The 22,592-nt window shown below is 43.0% G+C and overlaps 1 protein-coding gene across 2 annotated transcripts in view; it reads left to right on the plus strand.

Annotated features, from left to right (window-relative positions):
* The window catches only part of HGF (hepatocyte growth factor), a 174,941-nt gene that overhangs the window by 103,554 nt on the left and 48,795 nt on the right, over nucleotides 1–22,592 (plus strand). The gene's annotated exons all lie outside the window — the stretch shown is intronic.

The following is a 22,592-nucleotide window of genomic DNA, read 5'->3' on the forward strand; positions in this document are numbered from 1 at the left end:
TACTTCTATCAGACAGGCTGCCATACACACAGGACAAATGTCGGAGGGTTTCTATTGAAGCGGACAATGTTACGCAACACTCGGCCCATGTGTACTAGGCTTTACTGTGTTCATTCATAACTGAAACATAGTAAATATTGCTGCAGAGATAGAGATTACAGAATGTGTCCTCAATCTCCTTTCTCAAAAGTGATTTTAAACCCTTGATATTTTACCAAAGTCCCTCAACAAGGCTGCTAAAAAATGTAAACAATAATACAAAATTAAATTGTAAAAATAATAAAAAATAAAATGAGCTATAGACTCTCACTGCTGTCAGTCACATTCTGTGAAGCTCAGCTTCAGGGTGTGACCACACAGATGCCCCTCAGCACATGGCTTGTTAAGGGAGCAATTGTAAGAAGAAGGGGTGGATAGTGCTGACTAGGGATGAGCTTCATCGCAGTGCATTGCTGGCTCATGATTGGCCAAGCATGCACTGTGACCCCGCATGCTTGGCCAATCACAGCGCCAGCAGCGAGGAGAGCCATGATTGGCCACAGGCAGGATGCCTGTGGCCAATCATAGCCCAGGCTGTGTAGTACACGCCCCACACTATATAAGGCCACCAGCGCGGCGGCCTTGTGTAGTGTGTTGGCGTCTGAAGCAGTTAGTGGGTGTTCTGTGTACCTTCAACACAGTACACACCGATCGTTATCGGCTGATTTTCGATCTTGCTCTTCTGTAGTGGTTGTTGTCTGCGTGCCCTGACCGCAATATACACCGCTGTATTCACCTCACCTATATAGCTAGTGATCTATCTTTTATAATAGAGCTTGCAGTCAGTAGTGTTAGGAGCTTGTGCGTGCTGTCTGCGTGCTCTGTACCCAGTACACACCGCTATATCCACCTACATAGCTCTTCTCTATTTGAGCCCACTTGCCATCTGCAGGAGTTATTGGAAGTTGTGTGTGCCTCCAGCACAGCACAGTATACATCTGTATATAACCCTTTATCTCTGGTGTTCTATAATAAAGGCATCTGCAGGAGTTAGTGGGTGTTTTGTGCCTCCAGTACAATATACACCTGTATCTACCCTTTATTGCTGTTCTCTAATAGAGCCATCTGCAGGGCTTAGTGGGTGTTGTGTGACTCCATTACAGTATACCCCTTTATCTCTGGTGTTCTATAATAAAGGCATCTGCAGGAGTTAGTGGGTGTTGTGTGCCTCCAGCACAATATACACTACCCAACTGCTGTTTTACCCAACTCCCTTCAGGCCATTACCATGTCTGGAAGACCAGCAAGGAGAGGCAGACAGGCGCAAGCCGATAAAAGAGGGCAAGCAGGTTCTGTGTCTAGAGACAACAGTGCTGGTCGTGGACGCGGTGCATTGTCATCAGCACGTGGCCATAGGACACGCTTGTCCTTCTTTTCGGCAGCTGGACATGTTGAACCGCAACATGCCAATGACTTGGTAGAGTGGATGACCAAGCCCTCTTCATCCTCCTCATCCTCTCTCACCCAGTCTCAGGGTACTAGCAAAGCAGCTGCCAACGCATCGTCTTCCCTCGTCTCAATGTCATCATCAGTGACTCCTTCCCTAGACCCACCACGTCCTCCTGAGGAGTCTCCTGAACTCTTTGAGCACAGTGTTGGGTACATGCTCCAGGAGGATGCCCAGTGTTTTGTAGCCTCTGATGATGACACTCAGCTAGAGGAAGGCAGTAGCGTGAATGCAGAGAGAGGGGATGCTCAAGAAGGACAGCAATCTGGCAGTCATGTTCCACAAGCTGCAGCATATTGCCAGGTTTGCTACAGCGATGAAGAGGGAGGGGATGATGAGGGCACTGACTCCACGTGGGTGCCTGGTAGGAGAGAGGAGGAGGAGGCACATGTCCAACGAGGCAGGATGCCCTCTGGGGGCAAGCTTAGGGGCAGCACACCGACTGAATCACACCACAGAGCTCTGCCTCTGCAGGGCGCTGCCGCTGCACGTTATTCTAAAAGTTCTTTGGTGTGGGCCTTTTTTGAGACGAGTGCATCAGATCGCACCGCTGCCATTTGCAACATATGTCTCAAGCGTATCTCGCGTGGCCAAAACATCAGCCGCTTGGGCACCACATGCTTGACCAGACATATGTTGACCTGCCATGCAGCTCGTTGGCAAGCGTACCTCAAAGACCCACACCAAAGAACAAAGCGGACCTCTCCTTGCTCCTCATCAGCTGGCATCTCCAACCCCACTAGACCTTCAGTCCTCTCTGAAACCTGCTCTGAGAGGAATGAAGGTGTAGAATTAGGTGTGTCACAACCAAGTGCTTCCGGGCACTCTGCTAGCAGTACACCCACGTCTGATTATAGCAGGCAAATGTCCCTGCCCCAGCTGCTGGACCGGCGAAAGAAGTTCACTCCCAGCCATCCACATGCCCAGCGGTTGAATGCTAGCTTGGCTAAATTGCTAGCACTTCAACTGCTGCCTTTTCAGTTGGTAGACTCGGCCCCCTTCCGTGAGTTTGTACAATGTGCGGTTCCTCAGTGGCAGGTCCCCAAACGCCACTTTTTCTCACGGAAGGCGATTCCGGCTTTCTACCGGCATGTGGAAGGCAATGTCCTTGCCTCGCTGGACAGGGCGGTCAGCGGTAAGGTGCATATTACCGCTGACTCATGGTCCAGCAGGCATTGACAGGGACGTTACCTGTCTTTCACGGCCCATTGGGTCACTCTTCTGGCAGCTAGGAAGGATGCAGGACAAGGTGCAGTAGTGTTGGAGGCTGTTCCACCACCACGCCTCCAAAATGCTACTATTGGTTGTGACACACCTCTCTCCTCCACCCCCTCCTCTTCTTCTTCCTCCATGGCCTCTTCCAGTGCTCTGTCCTCAGAACCAGCGGTGCTCCGTAGGCGTTCCAGGGGCTACGCAAGTACGCAGGCAAAACGATGCCATGCCGTGCTTGCGCTGGTTTGTTTGGGGGACAGGAGCCACACTGGGGCGGATGTTTTGTCAGCTCTGCAGGGGCAGGATGAGAGGTGGTTTACGCCACACCAGCTTAAGCCAGGAATGGTGGTTTGCGACAATGGGACCAACCTCCTCTCCGCCCTCCGACAGGGACAACTGACCCATGTGCCCTGTGTAGCTCACGTCCTTAACCTGGTGGTGCAGCGGTTCTTGGGCAGGTACCCGGGCTTACAGGATGTCCTGAAGCAGGCCAGGAAAGTCTGTGTGCATTTCCGCCGATCATTTAATGCCTGTGCTCGGCTGGCTGAGCTCCAAAAGGAGTTGAACCTGCCCAAGAACCACCTTAAATGTGACATGCCCACCAGGTGGAACTCAACGTTGGCCATGCTGCAGCGGCTGCACATGCAGCAGAGGGCCATCAATGAGTACCTGTGCGACTACGGCACCATTTTTTTCTCACCGCGACAGTGGAGCATGATCAGGGATGCATGCACTGTCCAGTCACCGTTTGAGGAGGCCACAAGGATGGTGAGCAGTGACAGTGCATGCATCAGTGACACTGTACCTCTTGTCCACCTCTTGGAGCATACGCTGCATGGAATAATGGACAGGGCACTTGAGGCAGAACAGAGGCAGGAAGAGGAGGACTTCCTTGCCTCTCAAGGCCCCCTTTATCCAGACAGTGTTCCTGCTGTGCCACCCATCACACAGGAAGAGGATGAGGAGGAGGAAGTGGAGGAGGAGGATGATTGTGTCAGCATGGAGGTGGAGGCTGGCACTCAGCATCAGCAGCAGCAGCAGTCTTGTAGGGATGATTTACAGTCCAAAGAAACACGTGGACTTGTACGTGGCTGGGAGGAGGTAGCTGCGGATCATGTTGTCCTTAGTGACCCAGAGGACTCCGGACCGAATGCCTAAGCTAACCTATGCTGCATGGCCTCCTTGATCCTGCAAAGCCTGCGGAAGGATCCTCATATTCTTCGGATCAAGGAGAGGGACCATTACTGGCTGGCCACTCTCCTTGATCCACGGTACAAGGGTAAGGTTGCCGACTATTTTTTAGTCCGCAGCCCCAAGGTATGATCGGTTCCAGCAACCCTCGCCAGCGTCTGATTTACAGGGTGCAGGAATACCTAGGGGCAAGGTCAGACTTGGACACCTTTCCCACCGAAAATCCTCTGGCTTACTGGGTCTTGAGGATGGATCACTGGCCAGAGCTTGCACAGTATGCTATTGAGCTACTGGCCTGTCCTGCATCCAGCGTTCTTTCATTCAGTGCTGCTGGTGGCTTTGTTACCGATCACAGGGTGCACCTGTCCACCGAATCAGTTGATCGACTGACCTTCATCAAGATGAATCAGTCTTGGATCACCCACAGCTACCAAGCACCTGAAGCTGATGTAACAGAATAATTTTTTTTGAAATATCACATCCCTTCAAGACTGCCTATGCTGATGCTGAGTGACTGTCCTGTTATGTTGATTGTCCATCCTCTTCCTCCTCCGCTGATATCTTGGAAGAACATTTCTGGCTCTGGGTGATGCCATCAGCCCAATTTTTCTGCCCCTGTTTAACAGGGGCGTTTAAGTACAATTTTTGATGCAATGCTATGCAGCAGGGCTAATTCCTGCAATAAAACTAGAGTATATGGGAGAGGTTGCAGTGTGGTGGCACCAGCACCAGTGCCTAAGGCCCAATTTTTCTGCCCCTGTTTAACAGGGGAGTTTAATTACAATTTTTAATGCAATGCTTTGCAGCAGGGCTAATTCCTGCAATAAAAATAGAGTATATGGGAGAGGTTGCAGTGTTGTGGCACCAGCACCAGTGCCTAAGGCCCAATTTTTCTGCCCCTGTTTAACAGGGACATGTAATTACAATTCTTGATATAATATTTCACAGGAGGGCCCGTTCCTGTGCCCACCCAGAGTAACTGTGAGGACTTATAGTGTTGTGGCACCAGCACCACAACCACCAAAGGTCAATTTTTCTACCACTGTTCAACAATGACATGTAATTACAATTCTTGATATAATCGTTCACAGCAGGGTGCTCCAGCACCCACCAAGAGTCACTTTGAGGGCTTACAATGTTGTGGCAAAACCAACACCTTGTTCCGCCATTTCTGCAGAGCATATAAGGCAGGCCCCTACTTTCAAACATCCAACTTACAAACATCTCCTACTTGCAAATGGAAGGAGACAACAGCAAGTGAGATGAAAAAATATGTACGACAAAACAAATTATACAGGGGTGATAACCCTTCCCTATGTTTTCCAAAAAGCTTAAAAATAGTTTTTTTGACTGGAGCTACACTTTAAAAATGTACCAGTTGAAAATTACAAACAGATTCAACTTAACACAACAAACCTACACCGTCCCTGTCTTGTTTGCACCGCCTGTATACTGCTGTTCTGAGTATATAGGGCCTGGGGTCCACACGCATTTCTTTTTTTTTATATGGGTACGGGGTTCCCCTTAATATGCGTACAAGACCCAAAGGGGCTGGTAATGGGCAGGGAGGGCTACCCATGCCATTTTTCTCAATGATTTTCAACCATATTGCAGGAACCAGATATAACATTAAAACCTCAAGCAGCTTTAAAAGACGTTATTTCCGTTAAATGTCATTTTGTGCAGGGACTGTTCTAAACACGGGAAACACGTGGCACTTCACAGGCATACTACAGACACCCCCCAGGCACCATATTTAAAGGAATATTTCACTTTTTTTTCCACTTTAATCGTCATTAAAATCAGTGCTCCCGCCAAAACGGCCATTTTTAAAAACATTTTAGACATTGACCCATGTCCCCTGGGGCAGGAGCCAGGTCCCCAAACCCTTTTTAGGACAGTATCTTGCATATTAGCCGTTAGAATTAGCACTTTTAATTTCGAACGTTCGAGTCCCATAGACTTTAATGGGGTTCTAACGTTCGTACGAATTTGGGGTCCGTTCGAAAGTTCTGGTGCGAACCGAACCGGGGGGTGTTCGGCTCATCCCTAGTGCTGACAGATTGACTCTAGAAGAGGTGGCAAGAGACCACTCTGTGTAACACCATTGGCATGTGCAATACAAGAAGTGTTAAGAGACCACAGAACAGGTAAGTACTGTATAACATCTTTTTTATTTTAAATTAAAAAATATCACTTTAATTCTACTGTATATAAGCAGAGCAAGCACAACCATTTACCGTGGATTTCAATTGCCATTTTTTATTTATTTCCCTTACATTTTTTACAGTTTCCTATATTTATCAGTTGTTTTTTATCATCCAGTTGTTTTGTATAGAAAAAACATGCAAGTGTTGTGCAATTACTCACTCTGGGCATTCACTTTCAATAGTTTAAAAAAAAGAAACTGTTACTATGTCTCTGGATGATAAATGTTATTTTTATGGCTTTGCATAAATGTGTTATGAATTGTATTAGTTATTTTAACTAAATAATTTTGTGTATTTATTGCCAATAGATCACATACATTAGACATTTCATATGAAACATTTTGTTACAGAGAATATTTATTTCTGTCTAGGGCAAATGCAGTGAACCAGATGAAATAAGTTGGGCACCAGCTGTTCTTGCCTAATGTGCACCAATATGTGCATTCGTAGTTCATCATTCTTTGCCAGAACCCTCGTGCTTTGTGTGGTGCATATTGTATGAATTGGAATACACAGTCTTTAGTAATAGAGCCATGTAATACTGGAGATAAATCTGAACATATTTTATGCAGCCAAACTGTGCTGTCTACTAAGTGGCATATTTTAGATTGTTATAAAGTATCAGGGCCAGTGTCAAAGGATTCTTGTGTGATTCAGAATTGCTTCTCTCCCCAGGCAAGTCTATAGAAATGCATGAAGCAGCTTGAAGCATATTAAATGCAGGAGTGATGGGGGCCAACTACAGGTTGAATGCATCTCTCAATGAAGCCTATCAACATGGGCCCTTAGGCAGCCTTTCCCTTTACTATTATCCCCCTCTATCTGTAATACGTATTTAAAAAATAATCATGAAATTAAATAATAATGCCTAGCAGGGATGAGTTTATGTTTGGTCTGAACCCAGGGCCATCTTTAAGGCAGGGCAAAAGGGGCAGCTGCCCTGGGCCCTGTCATTGTTGTGGGGCCCAAAGCAGCTGCTTCATACTTGCCAACTATCCCAGTGTAAATTCCCTTGTCCCTTGAAGTGTTAGTCCTGTATTGTGTCCTGATATCTCAATGTGAAGTGCTGCTAATAATGCTTCCCAGCTCTGCCTTATTGTTGTGTACAGATGACTCACCTGCAGACCCTGTGTTTACATGTAAATAATCAGCATTCATATGTAAATAGTGGCGGCATTACTAAGTAAATAGATGCGGCTGGCAGCATTGATATGTAAATAAAGGTGGCATTCCTATGTGTATTATGCTCCCCTGCAGCGAGGAGGAGGAGATGATGTGCTATAACCTCTAGCAACCAATCAGTGAGCAGTATTACTTAACAGTAATCTCTAGCAACCAATTAACAAGCAGAAATCATTTGCTGTATCCTCTAGCAACTAATCATTGAGCCGTAATGTGTGCTGTAACCTCTAGCAACCAGTCATTAAGCAGTAATGATATGCTGTAACCACTGGCAACCAATTGCAATTGCTGCCTGATTTGATACAGTAAACTGATTTTAAGTCTAGCTGCTATTTATTGTATGTCCCAGAGCAGGTGGAGAACAAAATTGCATGGGGGGCCCAAGAAAATTTTTGCCCAGGGTCCAATCAATATTAAAGATGGCCCTGTCTGAACCTCAAAGGCATATTAGGTCAATGACATTGACTTAATATGGTCATGTGACCTTATTACATCAATGATGTCACCGGCATCACTCCTTTTTGTCCAGACAGTTGTGGGGCAGGGAATCCCCCATTTCGAGCTCATTGATCTGGCAATGACAGATGTCTTCTGAGTTTGGCTAAACATGGGTTCAGGTCACATCTGGGGCCATACCCAAACTCATTCCTAATAGCTGGAAAATACAGTAAAATCTGTATTGTCCATCTTAATGTTGTTTTCAATGGAAACATGTCTTATAAACGTATGATCAGTGCACTCTATACTTTAATGGTCAGTTTATTATTCTTCTTCTTCTTATTATTATTATACAGGATTTATATAGCACCAACAGTTTGCGCAACACTTTACAACATGAGAAAAGACAGTACAGTTACAATACAATTCAAAACAGGCAGAATCAGAGGGCCCTGCTCGTTAAAGCTTACTATCTAGGATTGTAAAATGTTTCCCTTACTCATAAAGTTGAAGCTTGATTGCCCCTGTGCATGCCTATTGACCAAAGAGTCAGCCCATCATAGTGATATAACAAAATGCATTAGTGAGGGAGCTATCTGCAAGCTTCGACGCTACCCACAAGTGTCCAAAGCATTGCTTGTCAGAACAGCCATAAAAAGCGAGTATTGTATGATTCTGCTTTACATTTGCAAAGATGGGAAGGATAAGGACAGTCTTTTATTCAGTCTAAGGAAGCCAGACATTTTTTCTGTTTTGATTGTATCCTGTTTTAGGAATTAGTTGTGAGAAATACTGCTTTATTAAAATGTCAGATGTCTCAAAAGAAACAAACATTCTTTCTGTTTAGCTGCTTTGAAATATTGCTCATCTACTTTACATAGTTACATGGATGGTAAGGATGAATAAAGACACCGTTCCATCCAGTTCAACCTGAGTGTGTGTGAGTGTGTTTATTTCACCACCATCTTCTACCCCTGTACATTGTGCCCACTAAGTAACAGATACTTTTTTTTTTTTATTATCTACACTCCACGCTGACACCTCCAACTGTGGAACCCTTACACAGTTGAAAGGATAAGTTCACATTTTGACAAAAAAGTATAAATGCAAAGGTGAAAATTTATATTTATTATTTTTTATTTCTAGAGCCTGTAAATCATTGCACCAGCGATCAGCAGATTGCTGATGCCATACAATTCTTCTGCCGATCTGTTAGTGCATCGGCTTGCTCGTACCTCATACAAGGAAGCCGATACATTCTTTTTTGTTTAATATCTTTTTATTGAATGAAGAATATACAAAAGCAAGAAAAATATACCGGTAATATCAAAATGAGTCATTATTCCAACAGTCATAGAGAATGAATACAAGGGCTCCTGTATACCCATGGGTTAGCTAATAGAGGAAATACAATCTAGGACCAATAGCTGCAAAAAATATTAGACTGACTAGGGTGCAGTGCTTGGCCCTTGAGCGGGTGTGGAACTAACGAGCCCACGGTTCAACATAGGTTTAAAGAATAAATGACTTAGTAGCAGTTGCAATGAGAACGAGTTGCAGTTTAAAAGTGAAGAGGAGGAGAAATGAAGGAGAAGAGAGGTAGAAGGGGGGGAGCTTGAGAAGATGGGAGAAAATGGCAGGAGAGGGTAAGGTGGGAGACTGGCAGACATGGTAACATTCGTATAATTGGTTAAAATACAAATACAAATAAGCTTCTAAATGTTTAAGGAGGTGAGCCGGAAGAACTTTGTCCTTTTTCTTGTTTGTAATAGTGGATCCGAAGTTGAATTCCCATTTGGTCAAATAGGCAGGGTATGGAGGGCTCTGTAACTCAATAAATGCCCTATAAAACTGTGAAATGCAGTATAGTGGAGGGTCCATGTGGTTGAACAGGGATTCAATTCCATTGAGGGCTGGGGGAGGGTTAGAAGAAAGTGTTGCAGTTGATTGTACCTCCATTTGTCCATGAACGGGGCTGGTTTGGATCCTAGAATCTCAGTTAGTGGCTTAAGGGTGTTTGAATGAAGAATATGGTGTATCAGGAGAAGGCTCTCTGGTGACCATAATTTGAATCCTGGCTCCCAGGCATGAAATGTTTATGATGTAGAAATGGCATCAAAGGAGACAGAGGAGAGGCGTATGACCAGGAGAGTTTCTTATGTAGTCCGTCCCAAACGTCTAGAGAGGATGTGGTGAGGGGTGAGGTATTTTGAGAAAGGTTTCTAGAGGAATGGGGTATCCAGGGAGAGGTGGAAAGGATCCAGGGACCAAATAAAGAGTTTTCTAACTGTACCCATAATTTAGAGGCAGTAGCATATTACCAATCTGCAATACGTGATAATACTACAGCATGATAATAAGCTTTGAAGTTAGGGAGAGCCAACCCCCCCGAGCATTTGGTGCAAAAGAGAACTGCTCTGGAGACTCTGGGGTGGCTGTCTCTTCATATAAAGCGGGTGATCATGGTCTGGAGTAGATTAAAGAAACCTATGGGAACCCCCAAGGGGATCACTTGAAAGATGAAAAGAATGCGGGGTAGGATGTTCATCTGAATTTAAGTGTGTTTAAAGAGGGAGTGGAGGTTGGGGGTAAGATATATACAGAGATATTTCATATGTTTGGTTTCCCAATGGACGGGGAAAAGGAGCTTCAGCTGATCAGCAACTAATTGGGGAATGGATATGTTTAACATCTCGGAATTTGATAGGTTCATTTTGAAGTTAGATATGGTTTGGAAATCAGAGAATGCTGACATTAGGTTTGGGAGTGAGATACGTGGTTGTTGGATAAATAATAAAATGTCATCAGCATAGGCTGCATATTTATAGAGTCTGTTTCCTATTTGAATGCCATGGATATTCCTATTGTGTCTAATTGTGGCCAAAAAAGGTTCAAGGGAGATAGCAAAAAGAAGGGGGGGGGAGGTAGGGGGCAGCCGTGTCTGGTACCATTGTGTAGTGTGAAGGGTTCAGCCATTTATGTGGATTTGTGCTGAGGGGCTAGAATAGAGTGAAGAAATGGGGTGGAGCATTTTGGGGCCAAAGCCAAAATAGTGTAGGGTCGTCTTGAGGTCTTCCTAGTCCACCCTGTCAAATTATTTTTCAGTGTCTGTGGAGAGAAGGAGGGTGGGCTGGGAATATCTATAAACAAAGTGGATCAGAGACAAGGAGCGCAAGGAGTTATCCCTGGCTTCCCTATTGGGTATAAAACCCGTTTGGTCAGCTGTAATCCACCGGGGGAGGAAGGGGAGCAATCTATTTGCCATAACTTTTGCATAGAGTTTAGTGTCTATATTTAAGAGAGAATTAGGCCTGTAGCTACCACAAAGGGTAGGGTCCTTGCTGGGTTTAGGGATGACGGTGATATGGGCAGAAAGGGATTCCGAACGTAAGCCAGAGGTATGGGAGATGGAGTTGGCGTATGCTGTGAGACGGGGAGCATAGTTTCGCTAAATGTTTTATAATATAAGATGGTGAAGCCATCGGGTCCAGGGGCTTTGCCTGAGGGGGAGTATTTTAATGCATTTTGGAATTGTTTGATAAAAAAGCCTCAATGGCCATCGTGAGAGCTTGGGGAGATTAGCAGCTTTCAAGTAGGTGAGTATATGTTTACATTTTTCTAGTTGTGGCAAGGTTGCTAGGCCACCCTCAACATTGTATAATTCAGAGTACAACTCTCTAAATGCTTTGGTGATTTGGGGGTAGCATTAACTAATTCACCCGATTGAAGTTGGATTTTAGGTATGAAGGATAAGGTCTTTTTAGCTCTAAGGGATCTAGCCAACTGTTTACCTGGCTTATTTCCCCACTCATAAACCTTTTGTGAAATGTAGTGAAATTTCATTTTAGTGTCAAGGTCAAGGAGAATTCGAGTTCTTCTCTTTTAAGAGTGAGAGCTTCAAGGTGTTTAGCTTGTAGTGAAAGTTTGTGTTATCTATCAAGTTCAGCAATCTGGCCTAGGACCATGACCATGTTACCTTTTTTTCCTTGCACCCAGTTCGATGAGACAGCCCCTCCTCACAGCTTTGTGGGCTTCCCACAAGACAGAGGGAGAGGTTTCTGAGGATTTGCTCTCCCTGAAATATTGGGCCAGGGAAATATAGCATGGAAACCTCTGTTGGATTGGAGAGAAGGGAGTCATTGAGCTTCCAATTATTAGTGCAGTCTGGCAAAGTAGGAATGGTCAAATGTATAGAAACAGGTGCATTGTCTGAAATAGATGCGGTACCTATGTTGGTGGAGCGTAGGAGAGGGAGGTGGAAGTGATCCAGAAATATGTAGTCTATTCTGGAGCGGAGGCTCTTTACCACGTGATCAGCTGTGTCCAATCGCCGCTGATCATGATAAACAGGAAGAGCCGGTGATTGGCTTTTCCTCATTCATGTCTGACAGACGCCACTGGCTCTCCTGACGGGGGGGGGGGGGGTCTGTGCTGATTGTTTATCAGCACAGCCGCCCCTCGGATGCCCACACTGGACCACCAGGTGAAGCCGCCAGGACCACCAGGGAAGCCCCCAGCATTTGGATGTCCAGGTACATCCCCCATTGTGATCCACATGTAAAAAATGATGCCCAACATAAGCCAATCAGTGTCCACAAATTTGCACTGACTGGAACCTCTGGGCACTGACTGGCACAATTAAAACAGTGATGCCCAGCAATGCCACCCATCAGTGTCATCAGTGCCACCGATCAGTGACCATCAGTGCCCACCTATCAGTGCCCATCAGTGCCCATATGTGCCACCTGTCAGTGCCACCCATAAGTACCCATCAGTGCCACCTACGAGTGCCGATAAGTTCCACCTATGAGTGCCTATCAGTGCTGGCTATGAGTGGCCATCAGTGCTGAATACCAGTGCCATCTATCAGTGGCCATGAGTGCCACCTATCAGTGCTGCCTATTAGTGCCCATCATCAGTGCCCATCAGTGCCACCTCATTGGTGCCACCTCATCTGTGCCCATCAGTGCCACCTTACCAGTGCCCGTCAGTGCAGCCATATCAGTGCCGTCATTGAAAACTTACTTATTTACAAAAAAAATTAACAGAAACAAAGAAAAACTTTTATTTTTTCAAAATTTTCGGTCTTTTTTTATTTGTTCGCAAAAATAAAAAATGCAGAGGTGTTCAAATACCAGCAAAAGAAAGCTCTATTTGTGGGAGCAAAATGATAAAAAAAAATTTGGGTACAGTGTTGCATGACCACGCAATAGTCATCCAATTTATGACATCGCTGAAAGCTGAAAATTGGCTTGGGCAGTAAGGTGTATAAGTGTCTGATATTGAAGTGGTTAAGGCTTCTATTTTTTCAAAGTATTTATCTAAGTTTCACAGATATTCACATAAGATTTAATTAGAAAAGCATGTAAATCTGAGGTTAACATTATGTAAATATTAGGTGAAATAATTGAAAAATAGATCCCTAAAAAGTAGAACTTTGAAAGAAAAAACATGTATTTATTTAATTTACTGTATGCATTAATATAGTCCCATCAATTTGTGCAGTGGTGTATATACCAGTGTTTCTCAACTCCAGTCCTCAAGGCGCCCCAACAGGTCATGTTTTCAGGGCTTCCATTACTTTGCACAGGTGATCTGATCAGTTTCACTGCCTTAGTACAATAATTACCATAGCCATTTCATGTGAATGAAATCCTGAAAACATGACCTGTTGGGACGCCTTGAGGACTGGAGTTGAGAAACACTGGAATATACTACTCATTCACATCAGTCCCTGCCCTCAAGGAGTTTACAGTCTAAGGTCCATTTCTCACATGCACAGACAAACTATGACCCGTTTAAACAGGAGCCAACCTACCAGCCTGTCTTTTGTGTGTGGTGAGGAAACCAGAGCTCAAGGAGAACATGCAAGATCCATGCAGATAGTGTATTAGTCAGGATTCTAAATACGGGGAGAAAACCAAGGTGCAGCACAAACTGCATCAGAAGATGCAACAAATGGAATATTTAATTAAAATCAGCCAAATGGCTATTCACACTAATATAAATATCAATAGTCATATAACAGTATAATACTGTGGCCAATCAGCTGGTCCCCGGTGGATGGTGGTGTGTAGATCTTAACATGAGAGGAGAGGAGAAAAACAACTGGCCGGACCTCCATCTTGTCATCTCGGAACCAGTATAGAAAACACTCAAGGTCACATTGGAAGTGACGTCAGAACATAGAAATAACGTTTCAAAGCATTCGCTTCTTCGTCAGATATAAATACCCCTTTAGATCTGATGAAGAAGCGTCAGATCTAAACATCTAAACAAAGATCTTAACACGTGAGGAGAGGAGAGGAACAACCGGCTGGACATCTGTCTTGTTGTCTCGGAACCAGCATGGAACACACTCAAGGTCACATTGGAAGTGACGTCAGAACATGGAAATAACATTTCAAAGCATTTGCTTCTTCGTCAGATATAAATAACCCTTTAGATCTGATGAAGAAGCGGATGCTTTGAAACATTATCTCCATGTTCTGTCGTCACTTCCGATGCGACTCTGAGCGTGTTCCATGCTGGTTCTGAGACGACAAGATGGGTGTCCGACCGATTGTTCCTCTCCTCTCGTTAAGATCTACACACCACCATCCATCGGGGACCTGCTGAATGACCACAGTATTATACTGTTATATGCCTATTAATCTTTATATTAGTGTGAGTAGCCATTTGGCTGATTTTAATTAAATATATCATGTGTTGCATCTTCTGCTGCACTTAGTTTTTGGCGCACCTTGTTTTTTTCCCATTGTTCTTCCAGAGACTGCTTCACTTTCATGGGATCTGGCACTAATGCTGCATATGTATACTTCCTGGACTTTATAGACTTTTAGTTGTGTTATCAGTGTGTTTCGGTGCCCTCTCGTGCGCCATTCTATTTTTGTCTTAGGATGCTAACCAAGTACCACAGTGCTTCAAGGCAAATTAACTAACCATTGAGTTCCTTTTATGAATTAAAGCCTATAATGTTTCTATTATTAAGCTAAAGTTTCAGGGCTTAATATGCTATTTCAGTGCAACATTTATTGTGCAATATTAATACTGCATGGGGAACAAAACCACATATTACGTACATGGTAATTTTAGGGCTAGAAAAAATGTGAGTGGTGTTTTTTATTTTACTCTCTGAGTATTTTTCTAAAGAAGGGTTCTTTGTTAATTTTGTAACAATTTAGCTAAAATAACCTAAGGGATTTGTACACTTTCAAACAACCTTTTTAACCCTCCATAACACCCACAATGTACTCTCTCCCCAAATGCACATTTGCCTTGTAATATTAGTTTGAACACTTTGTATGGTATTAAGAATGAGAATATGCATCTCTTTGTAAAGAATATGTGATTTAGTAATCTATTTTGCAACTGCTTTGTTTACCACAGACAGGACTGGAGGTTAATGACTGAACATGGGTTATAATATGATGCATATTTTCACATTATAATATATGTATAAACTTAGCAAATCAACAATTTTTATGTTTGCCATTCACTACATATTACAACTGGACAGCCTACCCTTTATGTCAGATATGCAGACTGTAATATGTAGGATCACACTACACATTCCTTAAAGTTGAACTCCAGCCTTACCTTTAGTCCTGAATGCCTGTACAGGCTTTTCTCCTGTACTGAAAAAGACAGATTTTACTACACACTGAGTTACACCCAGTGTGCATTAGAAGCTGCAGCAAGTGGGATGGAGTTTGTCTTATTTGCTGGATGAGGATCCAGCATCAAGCCCTTTACTCCACAGCCGGATTATCTCTGGATCACCCATTTTTCAGATATTTCAATCATGGGGGCTCAGCATAACATGATGGCATTACCTAGGGTATTCTGCATGCCATTGTAGTCTGCCCAGGAACACCAACTCCCACCCTTGAAGGCATTTTGATATCTTTATAATTCCTGCCAAGAGCCAGTTTTTAGAAGGCTATATAGGAAGCTATATATGGCACCCTGCTGGTCCCTCCCATCAGCCGTGATCGGCCTGTATTGTATAGAGAAGCACAGAAATCCAGTGGTGATAATACTTCATCTAAAATAATTTATATATTGAAAACAAAAAGATTTTATTTAAAAATGTCATTAGCATGTTGATAGGGAAAGGTGGAGGTAGCTGGAAGGCAAAAAATAACCAGTTTAAACTTCAGCTTTGGGGGCGGTATTATATAAATAAAGAAACAATATGTAATGCAATATTTACAAGATGAAAAATAGTTTCTTGATATATCTGCATCCCCATGTCCCTAGTCATAGTATATTACATATATAGGTATGAGCTAATTCTGTAATAGTACATAAAAACATCTTTGATTTAACCTTCTGTTCCTCGGGAAGACAATCTCACTTCAGATGATTTCTGAACCTTAATCCCCATACACACTATCAGAATTTCTGCCGATTTTTTCCTTCAGATTTACCAAAACCATATAATATGAAGTCAAACCTTAGCAGTTTCAATGTGTATGTACCAGACAGGCCCTTGCACTAAATGGTTTTGGTAAATCTGAAGACAGAAATCAGCAGAAAATCTGATAGTGTGTATGGGGCTTTAGAGATATCCCAATATATAAAGTATAAGTTCTCCTTAGCTCTACACAGCTCATACAGATGTAACAGCCACAAAGCAAGTGATAATAAACTTCTCACTGGTAGGATTTTGGTCTATAACTTATTATACCTTACAACATGAATGTGCTGTGAAAAGCCTTGCTGTCCATCCCTGAACAGACAATTGAAACAAAAAGATGAAATTGCAGGTATCATACAGTGATGCCCACTGTTTATTGGTACTTAAAGTGGTTGTAAACCCTTACAAACCACTTTGACCTACAGGTAAGCCTAGATTAAGGCTTACCTGTAGGTCCAAGCAATATCTCCTAAACCTATATGGTTTAGGAGATATTTGCCCGAAAACGGGCACCGCTGTCTACGGCGCATGCGCCGTAGACAGCGGCACGCAGGCGCACTGAACGCGGCAGTTCCAAGAATGGAGCTGCCGCATTTGTCGATTCCCGTGCGCATGCGCAGGAGTGACGTCATCGCGGCTTCGCCGAATGACAGCGTCGGAGCTGCGAGACGCCACCAACAAGATGGATGCGGCGGACTACAGGGGACAGCGGCGACTTCGCTGGCTCCTGTGTCAGGTAAGTGACACATAATGGGCTATTATGCGATGCATAGTAGTCCATTATGCTTTACCTTTGCAGGGAAAAAAAGAGGAAGTAAACTCATCAGGGTTTACTTCCTCTTTAAAGAGGAGCTCTTTAAAAAATAAAAGTCAGCATCTACAAATACTGTAGATGCTGACTTTTCATATTAGGACACTTACCTGTCCACAAATCCAGTGGTGTCTTCACCCCAGCCGATTTTTCAATCAGCTTTTGGGTGCTACTGCTGCTGTTTCTTGTGAGGGACACCAGCAGTGAAGCCTTGAGGCTTCACAGCAGGTTCCCTACTGCGCATGCACGCTGCGCTTTGTGAATGGTCCGGCAGCGGTGGGAAGGGGGGGGGGGGCTGAACTTCCAGGTGACTCTGCCACAATGAGATCAGCCAGAAGTGGGAGCAGGTACCTGTCATCCCAGGTACCTGCTCCCCCTTCTACACGCCTCGAAGGGTGCCACATGTGGCAGCAGTGGGGAGGAGGAGCTTCCCCTTTTGGGTGGAGATCCGCTTTAAGTTCAGCCAGTTAATGGCCTCCTGACAGCAGTTTTACCTTCACACATGTGTTATAAACATTGATGCATAAGGAACAAAAGGTAAGAAAATTATTTTTGGCTAATAGTTATTCATGAACCACTTGCTGACCAGCCGCCATCATTATGCTGTGGCAGGTCGGCATGATTCCGTGAACCGCCCTAGCTATAATCAGTCCCTTTAAAAAGGATAGCAGGCAGCCGCCGACAGCACACGTGTGCCAGCTGCACAGCGAGGGGTGCTGATGCTCATGACTGGCAGTCGCGATAACCGTTGGCCACGAGCGATCACGGGCAAGAGAGGCAGAACAGGGATGTGTGTATGTAAACACACACATTGTAGTTCTGTGAGTAGAGGAGAGAGAGATTGTGAGTTCCTAGGAACTGGGAACCGCGATCTCTCATCACTTATAGTCAGTCCCATCCCCCACAGTTATAACACACACCCAGGGAACAGAGTTAACACCTTGATCTCCCCCTAGTGTTAGCCCCTTCCCTGCCAGTGACATTTATACAGTAATCAGTGCATTTGTATAGCACTGATTGCTGTATAATTGTCAATAGACCCAAAAATGTGTCAAAAGTGTCCAATGTGACCACCATAATGTCACTGTCTTGATAAAAATTGCAGATCGCCGCCATTACTAGTAAAACAAAATAATAATAATAAAAATGCCATAAATCTATCCTCTATTTTGTAGACTCTATAACTTTTGCGCAAACCAATCAATATACGCTTTTTGCAATTTTTATTACCAAAAGTATGTAGAAGAATACATATCGGCCTAAACTGAGGAAAATATGATCTTTTTTGTAAAAAAAAAAAAAAAATGGGGCTATTTATTACAGCGAAAAGTTTTTTCAAAATTGTCGCTCTTTTTCTGTTTATAACGCAAAAAATAAAGACCGCAGAGATGATCAAATACCACCAAAATAAATCTCTATGTGTGGGAGAAAAAGGACATCAAATTTGTTTGGGTACAGTGTCGCACGACCGCGCAATTGTCACTTAAAGCTACGCAGTGCCATATTGCAAAAAATGGCCTGGTCATTTAGCAGCCAATACTTCCAGGGCTGAAGTTGTTAAAACAATTGGGTTCAGAGAATTCATGTAATCTTCCACAGACAGTCCACAAACAGAAGCCATGCTGACAAAGAACTTTCACGTTTTTACTCTCTGTACATGTTTATTAAAATGCAACTTCTGTGCCTTTGGAAATAGGTTCATAATTTTGTAGAAAGTTTACCTTATCCATACAGCTTGACCATTATGCCAACTCTTGAAATGTATGAATCCATTCATAAAAACTCATTCACTGCTTCCTTTTTATAAAAAATATTCATACCCCACTAAAGGCAAAAATAACTATGCTCTACAGTTTTAAATCTAAATATGCATTGTTGGATACATTTTTTTCTACATTCTTTTTTTTAAATTAAACATTTTCTAAATAATGTTATGAAATGTATGGTACACATACTACACAACCTAGATATTAAATATTAGCTCCAGAAAAAACAGCTGAATACACAGATGGGATACATATAAGAATCTGTTTTTCCTATCAATGTATTTCATCTTCTGTGTATCAAGTTTTGAAATTTGCAGCACATCCAGGCAGATGACACCAATTTCTGCATTACACTTGTAGACTGTAGAAAGGATACCGTGTATTCCTCTTCCACCTCCACTTGCTAATTGGACAGTGAAGGAGTAGCAGCAGACTGATGAGGTAACATTTCAATCTGCTCTCTCCTCCTATCAGAATGTTCCTTGTAAGAACAATTGCATAGGGCACAACTGATTGACCTGTAGTCCTGCCCCTCCATCTCAGAGTGCTGCTGTATAGGAAATGACAAAAGACCGACAAGAGACCGATAACCACATAAAATCAGGCAAAAATACCCTCTTGATATATTGAACATCTAGCTACACCAATTTGTGTATTTTGCAGTATATCTATCTGGGTTTCAGTGTTATCATTTTTTGTAATAAAACCTGACAGGGGTTCCGACTCTTCCCCATTCTGTCCAAAACAAAAACAAACTTTGGAGTATAGCTACACTTTAAAGGTGCTGTAAACCTTCATGGTTTTCACCTTAATGCATCCCATGCATTAAGGTTAAACAACACCTGGGAGTGACAGGCCCCCCAGCCCCCAAGTTTTACTTACCTGAGCCCTGGAACTGACCCTACGGGGATCTGCTGTCTCTTTGCCCGGGGTTCTTGGCTCTTGATTGGATAGATTGATAGCAGTGCAGCCATTGGCTCCTGCTGCTGTCAATCAAATCCAATGACGTTGAGCACCAGGGGGCGGGGCCGAGTCATACATTCAGCAGCTATGGATGCAGGACTCGGGATCGTGCTCACAAGGTAACCCCCTCGGGAGAGCATTTCTCTTAGGGGGTTATCTGATGTGAGGAGGAGCTGCGAGAACCCCCGGAGGACCCTAGAAGTTGAGGTTTGGGGCCACTCTACAAAATGTGCTGCACAGTGGAGGTAAGTATGATATGTTTGTTATTTAAAAATAAATAAATAAATAAACAAACCCTTACCAACAATTTAAGATTCACTTGTCTTTTTTTCTTAGTGTTTAAAGTGAAGAATTCAAATAATGCTTTTAAGACTTTGGCATATACTGTAAATTTCCATAAATATTTATGATGTTTAGTATTTTTACTATAGTATATTTAATTGTCATAGCGAAAATCTGAAATTATTTTTGAAATCTTAATTTCGGAATAAAACTAGTTGTTGGAATATTTGTAATTATTAAAATGATGAATAGGTACTGACATGCAGACATAATTATGTTTTATCTCACACATCCCTTATCTCCCCATCAGTTGTAGAATAGTGTGCATTTTTGGATAAATAGATTTGAATACATAATGTGCACTTAATTGTGGCATAAACTTTATCTTGTAAAAAGTATATGCCTTTGGAACAAAGAAACAGTTACTCATACGTGACATGTAACGCTGTTCCCAATAATATTAATGTGTTCTTTTATATCAGTTGTATTCTTAATTAAGGGAAATTCATAACAATATTTCTAAATAAGATCCATGTGTGTCTTAAAGAGGAAGTAAACCCTCTCTTAAAAAAAAAAACTCTGCAGGACAAAGGCATAATGAGCTAGTATGCATAGCATACTAGCTCATTATGAATTACTTACCTGGGATCGAAGCCCCCGAATTGACCCTCGTTCACCTCCTCCATCTCCAACATGTTGACTCGGCGTGTCTTCCAGGTATCACTGCTCTAGCGATGTGACTGGCCGGAGCAGCGATGATGTCACTCCTGCGCATGCGCACTGGTGCCATTTCTAACGCCATGATCGCCGTTAGAAATGGCACGCACAGTGCGCCTGCTCTCAATGTCTACCGCACATATTTCTGGAAATATCTCCTAACCCTTTTAGGTTTGGGAGATATGTGTTGCACCTAGGGTAGGCCTTAATCTAGGCTTACCTGTAGGTTAAAGAACATTTTCAGGCAATAATTGAAATTAACCAATGAGCTGCTAGTGCTATCTACTGCTATCCAAAACTTCACCTTTGGTGAAATCAAGATGATCCCTTAATTTACATTTTGGTCTCTGAGTACTATGTAAAGTATTGGAGTAAAATTATATGGCTAGTTGGAATCTTATTGGTGTCTATTGGGTTTGATACACCTATCTACCGTATATACTCGAGTATAAGGCGACTTTTTCATCAAAAAAGCCCCCCTCGGCTTATACTCAAGTGACGGTTTCCCTCTGTGTCATGCAGTCTTAACTGTTCAGCGGCCATCCACTGTAACAAAGCCCCACCTACTCCTGGTCTGTGATAGACGGAACACTGAACACTGATACAATGCTGGGAAACGGAATCAGTGTTCTGTCTATCACGAACGAGGAGGAGGCGGAGCTTTGTTACAATAGAAGGCCGCCGAAGACTGCAGTTGTAAGACACAGCGGGAGACACTCGCTGTTTTTAATCAAAGGTACAGGTGGGCACAGTGAGGCTGCAGATGGGCACAGTGAGGCTGCAGCTGGGCACTGATGATACAGGTGGGCACAGTGAGGTTGTAGATGGGCACAGTGAGGCTGTAAATGGGCACAGTGATGCTGCATATGGGCATTGTTTAACAGTAGCTGCTGCATTTCCCACCCTAGGCTTAAACTCGAGTAGTAGTTGTAGTGATAGGCTTAACTGTTGTGCGGCAGTTTTTAGTGTAATTTCTGATTGATACCCCTATGTCCATGTATTCATTCACCTAGCTTGTCCCTATTCACTGCGGCGCACACAGCATCCAATTCATGCCTTGTGCTTTTAGATTAGGATCAACAAGTTTTTACACCTACTGTTCCTATATGGGACACATGTTACAAAATAAATTATTGTGTGTTGCATTATACTGGTATTTCTGCACTAACAGGAAAAACAACACTGAATCATAAAAAAATAGGAAAAAATAAGAAAAACATTGTTTTTGTTTTCATAAAAAAAAGAAGAAAGAAGAAAAGGTCCATTCATAATAATAAACCTTTTAGGTTTCATGTTTTTTTTCCTGCATTCAGAAATCTCACATAGACAACTAGTCTGTCAAAAAAGAATGCTTATAGTACCAAATGTAGAAAAATTCATATAAATGTAGAAGGCTACTAGTGTCAGGATTACTATTAGAGTGTAAAACAAATTCAATGTGGGTGCAGCCTTCTTGAAGAGCTATCTACTCTAACCAGAGCCAAGCATGTAGTCGTGTCGTTTGACATAGTGGTATAGAGCAATGACTGGTCTTTATTACAGCTCCTGCAATGAGGCAAATTTACTGGATTACTGCACAGATCTAAAAAATCCAGAAATCACACCAAGATTTAAGTATGAATACACATGTCTTTTGCAATTAGATGATATGGGGTGATTTACTAAAACTGGTACACACAGAATCAGGTGCAGCTGTGCATAGTAACCAATCAGCTTCTAACTTCAAAAAACAAACACAAGACGACACCTCCATCTAGATGTAGCAATTTATTTTAAAAAAAGTATGAAAGACAATAAAAATGCACTTACTAAATAAAAGTGGATCAAGGCTTGTCATAGACCCATATAGACCTCCATAGGATCTAGGTCTGTATGGGTCTACAATAAGCCATGATCAACTTTTATCAATTTT

The sequence above is a fragment of the Lithobates pipiens genome, unplaced genomic scaffold, assembly GCF_037356315.1.
Source record: "Lithobates pipiens isolate NorthernLeopardFrog02 unplaced genomic scaffold, aLitPip1_a1.2 Scaffold_8, whole genome shotgun sequence".
Taxonomy (NCBI): Eukaryota; Metazoa; Chordata; class Amphibia; order Anura; family Ranidae; genus Lithobates; species Lithobates pipiens.